The sequence below is a fragment of the Callithrix jacchus genome, chromosome X (genome assembly GCF_049354715.1).
Source record: "Callithrix jacchus isolate 240 chromosome X, calJac240_pri, whole genome shotgun sequence".
Lineage (NCBI taxonomy): Eukaryota > Metazoa > Chordata > Mammalia > Primates > Cebidae > Callithrix > Callithrix jacchus.
This window is the reverse complement of record NC_133524.1, coordinates 62,902,388-62,908,891: the sequence shown is the minus strand read 5'-3', so window position 1 is coordinate 62,908,891 and position 6,504 is coordinate 62,902,388. Positions and strand designations below refer to the sequence as shown.

The 6,504-nt window shown below is 43.3% G+C and overlaps 1 long non-coding RNA gene across 2 annotated transcripts; it reads right to left on the bottom strand.

The window, feature by feature from the left end:
* Positions 1-1,201: 1,201 nt before the first annotated feature.
* LOC100894332 (uncharacterized) lies at positions 1,202-6,170 on the bottom strand. 2 transcript variants are annotated; one of them, XR_004738596.3, is made up of 3 exons: positions 6,108-6,170; positions 4,439-4,563; positions 1,202-2,810 (listed from the first exon to the last, which is right to left on the bottom strand). It is a non-coding gene; the product is annotated as an uncharacterized LOC100894332 (long non-coding RNA). The 2 variants fall into 2 exon arrangements; XR_004738597.3 differs by having other exon boundaries at positions 1,865-2,810; positions 4,439-4,523.
* Between the last annotated feature and the right edge of the window lie 334 nt (positions 6,171-6,504).

Here is a 6,504-nt window from a genome sequence, read left to right as displayed (position 1 = left end):
GGGCCCCTGAGAGTATGGATGTCACTTTTGCTGTTTTGGTCTTTCCCCTTCCCACACATGCCACTCCTACTTTACTCCACTGGTGAACCCAGCTGGAACACAGTGAATATTTGATTACATAGTACTCCCCTGATTCCATTACCCCACTTATCATCCTGCCAGGTCCACCTGGATGATTCTTCCCACATCAACTGGAAGCCTGGAAAAGAAAAAGTCCTTCTGTCTCCGGTCACTATGAATGCAGAGATGAAGGAATTTCCTTCTTTCCAAAGCATGGATGCACCACTCCCAAGGATTTTACCTCTTTGAATCTTAAAATCTTGGGGGTAGTTGCATTTTTCACAGGTTATCTTCTTTACACAATTTCTTACAATGCAAGGTGGGGTAAGAGCAAGAAAGCCTTTCTCTTCCCGCAGGAATAGGGTTAGGGGAGAGAGAGAGAAAGAGAGAGAGTGTTTGTGTGTGAGTTTGTATGTGCACATAAGTTCCTGCACCTTTAAATAAGGCTCCTCTGTGAGAACCTGTTCCGACCCAGGTCTACACAGCTTTCTTTTCCCCATGTAATTAATGTCAAATCAACTTCCGCACTCTTCAAAGAAGCTGCCATGTTGCAGCTTCTGGTTCCCATGTAGCCCCAAGGACAGCTCATGTTTCACAAGGAGCTGCTCCCCTTTTGCAATGATTACAGATGTCAAAATAGTACACGAAAGTAACAAAAAGGAATCCACCACTTCACTAACATGCCTGATCCACGGTAAAAACCTCAACGTTTTCCTCATTGCAGATGCTGGCTTCACCTAGTTGGTGAAAGGAACAACTCTTTCTTTCCCATGGTGCTTACAAGCCTCTGAAATAGGGTCTCCACCCGGTGGAAACCTCACCTTCCTTCATGAAACAACTCTGTGTCCAGCCCCTACAGCCTTTGAAAATACCCATTATCTTTCCCTGCTACCCATCAAAAAATGAGTTTCAGGTGTTGGGGAGAGAATCCTGGTTGCATTTTCACTGGTTAAACGAGCCACAAATCCAGGCACACTTCTCCCTAAGAGCTAAGGACTCCCAGGGATATCTCAAAATCATTCATCTTAAAGAGCCTAGAGATTACTGATTCTAATACTCCCATATTAGAGATGAGAAAATGAAGCTCGGAGAGGAACAACAACCAAGTCAGTGGTAGAGCAGAGACCAAAAGTCAGCCCCATGAACTCTTCAGTGCATATATTTATTGCAGCATCTGGATCTTCTTTGTCTCAAAACTGAGCATTTTTTTCATATAGGACAAACTAGTAAAAAATTCCTATGTATAGAGATAGTTCAAAGCTGCAGGATAGGCTAAACAAAAATGAGGTGATAACATGGGACCTTTCTTAGGTGGGTGGCTGGGTGGAGAAAGTAGACAAGTGAAAAGAGGAAAAGATCTCCAGAACAGAGAGAAGGTGTAAAGTTTCTCTAGGACACTTTCCCAAATTTGGCTTAATGGGCCATTGACACATAGGAAAAGTTTTTTTTCCTGTGGGAAAAAAATTCATGATCAGTTAAGTGTGGCAAATGCCTCATTCTACGGTTTCATCTTTGAGATTGTCAATGTAACATTAGACTATTAAAGGCTCTGAAAAATCCTGTAGTAAAACACCTGTATAACTTTGTGTAACCAAGTAATACCAAAATTTATTTGCCCTATGAATCTACTCTTTCGTCCTTTTCTTCCAGCCCTTGACACTGTTTCTCAGGAAGAAAAAACCCTTCATGTTGGCTACTACCTAATATGCTCTATAACATTTGGTGTATGCACTTCGATTTCATGTTCAAAATCCAGGGTAGAATTTGGCCCCAAAGCCTAAAGCTAGTGGACTAGTGGAAAGTCAATCAATCAATAAAGGTTTATTTTTTTCTGTAACCAAACTACTGGGCTGTGGTAGGGGAGACAGCAATCAAAGATACATAGCCTTGTCTTCTAGAAGCTCACAATCTAGTTGGGAATTCAACAATACCCCCCTAGAAAAGTTAATTGACAATTCAAGAGGTGCTGTTAGTAAGAGAGGAAGAGGCATATACCAGGGCCCGGGCAAGAAGTGCTTTGTGAGTGAAGAAGGAAAAAGTATAAATTGACTTTTAAAAGTCTCTGGAAACACTGGACTTTGGCTAGGCCAGGAAATGTGGGGAAGACTTGAATAGGCAGAAATAAATGGGGAAAGTATTCATAGATGAAAAGACATGTGGAAAAGGGAGGAGGTAGGCAAGGTCAAGGAGTGTTTAGAAGCCAAGACTGAGTGTCAAGAAAGTGAATTTCTAAGCCCTGCTTTCTCACATAAGCTATGATGATTGTGTGAGAATTCTGGTGTCCTAGATGGGAGACTCTGGGAGGAGAATGTGAAGGAAGAAAATAATAATGTATCAAAGATCACTTCTATTCCTGGACCTTTTATACATTTTTGAGACTATTGTGCCCCCATCAGCACTCTCGTGATGTATGTAGACGAAGCCCAGGGCTGTATTGCCCACAGATGCCACACTTCTCCCCTGGTGTCCTCAGATACAATGCATCAGTTCCTGCAAAGTCACATAAAATAACTCATGAGAACTTGGTGTTTGGTGAGCATCCTTGTATGCAGCTGGCAGTTCATCTGTTATATCCCATCTGCCCTGGTCTGGAGCTGCTAAGCATGTGTCACACTTGGGGTATTTGACAAACTGACACTCTACCACACGGAGTGTCTAACTCAGCTTGTCAAATACACGGAGCGTGGCACTGCAGGAGGCCAGGCCAGGGGCTTCTGCGGGAAAGTGAGTTCTTCCTGGGAGATGTGACCCTGGAGGGAAAAAGAGAGAAAGAAGTGATAACGTAATACTCTTAGCCCCAGAGAACTTGCTGAAAGGACCAGCCAAAGCACCGGAATAGGGAATTGAGCGGAATAGGCATAAGGTTCCTAACCAGAAGAGAGATCCTAAGGATAAGTGGGGAAGGCCTGATTGACACCCAGTGCTCAGCTGAAAGCTCCTCAGACCTGAGTCCTGTAGCTATGGCATTTCTAGGTGTCCCAAGCTTCAGTGGGTTCCTCTATGAAGCAAAGAGGGGAAAATTTGGTCGTCATCCTGACTCTCTGACTTGGGGAAAGTACCAGACCCCAGAGTCAGCATGTTTGCTCCGTCTTCTCAGTTCCCCCAAGCTGTGTTTTCACAGTGTTGTGGTTATACACATAGGCTTTGAGGTTAAACATGAGCTTAAATCCTAGCTCTTCCATTAGCTAGTCAGGGAGCCTTGGATAAATCATTTCACTTCTCTGAGCACAAGTTTGCTACACCCACAAAATGTATGTAAGCATAATACCCACCTCATAAGGTTATTGTGAGAATGATAGGAGAAAATGCACATAAAGCCTTTGGTTCAGTATTCAATACATAACAAATACTTAAAAAAATAGTGATTGTAACACCAAAATGAAAGCAAGAGCTATTGGCAATTGATTTAGCAGAATCTGGACAGGTGTGACATTGATTTCTCGTGGTCTCAGCCTTGCCTAACATGATCCTCTTGTCCCATAGGGACTCAAGAATGGCAGTTATTAAAGTGCCTTTAAAGATCATCTAGTCTCACTCGCTTAGGTTATAAATGAGAGAACGAAGGCTCATGTTGGGGAGGAGACTCATAAAGTTTATACAATAAGTTTTCTACAGTGTTCAGCACTATGCCTTACACAGCTTCCCTCGTTTTTTTTGTTTTTGTTTTTGTTTTTTTTTTGCCTCCCTTCTCTGTATATCCCTCTAGGAAAGGGGAGACACAGCAACAAAGAGGGAAAAAACAGACAGTACCTTTGCAATGCTGCATTTGGGATCACTGAACACACAAGCCACCAGGGCAATAGGGAAGAAGAAGGGTCAGGTCTGAAACTTCTGGGAGAATTCCCTTGGCAACACTCAGAACTTGTTGCTAAAAATGCCAGGTTGCTGGGGTCAAATTACTGCCCTTACCAGCTGTGGCAGTTTATCTGTGAGCAGGTAGCTGGTCTACATCAAATACTGTCAATTGAAAAGTGGCAAACATCTCAAGGTTACCAAAAATGGAAAACTGCCCCCATGAGACCAGAAAGCCCTGTCCCAGCCAAGGCAAGACAGAGGGATTCAGCCTTGTCTTTCAGCAAGAAAATACTCAATGTTTTTTCTTGTTCAACTCTTTTAATTGAATGTAAGAGGGTAACATACCCCTTCAATTTAAGTTCTATCAGTAACCTTAAAACTAAGGCTCTTTTCTACCTACTCAATCCAGCCTAAGTCACCCAGCAGCAAAAGCAGCAGTTATGGTCACCAGATATGGTATGAAAAAATTAGACAAACTTGTGTTCTGATGCTGTCTTGGTCGTCAACTAGATAATCATGGCTTGGGCAAGTCTTTCTTTGGGCTTCAGTTGTCTTCTCTGGAAATGAGGACAAGAAGACTTACCTGGCAAAGTTGTTGGAAAGTGTTGCTAAGCTTTCCAGAGGTTCCCATACCGGAGCTCAAAAGGACCTTGGCTCATCCCCCGGACCTGTGGTTGGAGACCAGCCAAGCAAGCTGATTAACAGAGTCTGAGTTGGGGATGGCAGGAAAAAGAGAAATGTATTTTTACCTTTTTGGTATCATTACCCTCATTACCTACCAGCTCCAGTAGGAAGACCTAGATAAGATGGAGGTGTTCACAACCTTTTGAATGCCCTCTCTGACTCTGACTTTATTCACCCCCAGAAAGCCTGGAAAGAAGGCATGAAAGGCTGAAAAGGCTGAAAATTCTTAGTACTTCAAAATTTTGAAATCCTTGTAGACAATATTGCTCTAATATTGATGGAAGAAGTTGGTGGCTGAGCTGAAACTAGACTGGCTTCATTTCCACTCTTGCTGTTGTAGTCCATGCCTCTCCAATGGAGTATATATAAGAAAATTAGGTTCAGTTGAGAAATGTTGGCCAGACCCATAGAAAGAAGAGACAAATGTCTATGTGGGATGATATTAAAGGAATTTGGAAGCTCTTTTCTTTGTCTGTTACATTACTTGGAATAACATCATTTTTTTCCCATAAGAAATGCAAAATCCTCTATTAAAGAGCTTCACAAAGCCACTATTATTGACACAAAGGATGGGTCAGTTTTTATGGAGGGAATTGGAGGGAACTGACCAGAAGTAGGAGAGGTAGGTGTCTGGGAATCTCTGAACACTCAGAGTGAGCCAAGTATCTGAAAGAAGAATAGAAGAAAAGAAGAAGGCCTCAGGACCATGCCTTAAAAATCCAGACTGCCTCTACTATGAGGAGGCCCAACTGAGTCAGTTACAGGACAGGTCCTGCTGCTTGATGTCTCTGTCCTCCAAGGACAGAGCAAAAAGAGGACTGGCCTGGGAGTCCAGACCCAGCTCTGTTACAGATTCTCTGTATGACCTTGGGCAAGTCCCTTTCTTCCTCTTTCTGGACCTCAGTTGCTTTTTCCACATGTACCTGGTCTCTAAGAGCCTTGCAATTTTGAACTTCCAGGAGTCAAAAATTGGACTAGAGAAGAGGCTTTCATCTTTGAGCCATGCCTCTCATAGAGTGCTATATGGATTACCCTCCTCTTGGATTTGTTCAGCCCTACCCACAGTTATATATGCAAAGATTACTCTCATCTTTTCTTGACAGAGGGCTGACAATCATAAAAATATGGAATCTAATAACTAAAAGTCTCTAGACAGCACTTATCTGATCATTCTTTTCTTATTTATTGATTTATTTATTTTACGAAAGGGGTGAAAAAAACTGAGTCCTAGATTGGAGAAAGGACTTTCCCAAAGATACACACTGGATAAATGGTAGAACCAGGAATGCTACTCAGATTTTCTGACTCCTGTGTCCAAAGAACATTTCACTTCCATGTGACTTTCTCCTAAACATCCTAATTGGATAGAAAATATCCTATCCCCTTTTCCCCACTACTAGTCCTTCCAGGATGGAAGGTCAATAGAAACCTTCTTCCTCCCACCTTTGACATTGATCCCTGAGGAGGGGCTGAGGAAAATGGGATGGGCAGATCCAAGCCACCCTTGGCTGCCATAGACACTGCCCTAGCTTGGGAATGCAAGAAGAGAGGGCAAATTGATACCATACCTGTCAGTGGAGTGGTGCCTTGGTCATGGAGGGGACACTGGTTCCCCAGTGCTGAGCCAACCTGCAGAGGCCAGATGGAACTGGGCTTTATGCCGTGAGCAAGAAGGTTGTGTGTTTTGAAGGGCCCTTGGTGTCTTCAACAGGAAACAGAAATGAGGAAGATAAGACTGAGGTTAGCCAACGGAAATCTGGGTGCGAAATGACAAAACAATGCTGTTGTGAAAGGGTCTGCTACTGCAGCAATAGTAGCAGAACACTGCCCTGCCTCCACCAACTCCCAGCTGACTTTCAACAGACACTAACTTTCCAAGCTGCAGAGAGAGAGAGCGGAAAGCACTTGGCTGCCCTAGGCTCTGCCTGTGGGTCAAAGAGGTTTTCCCAGAATAGTTGAGGGAAA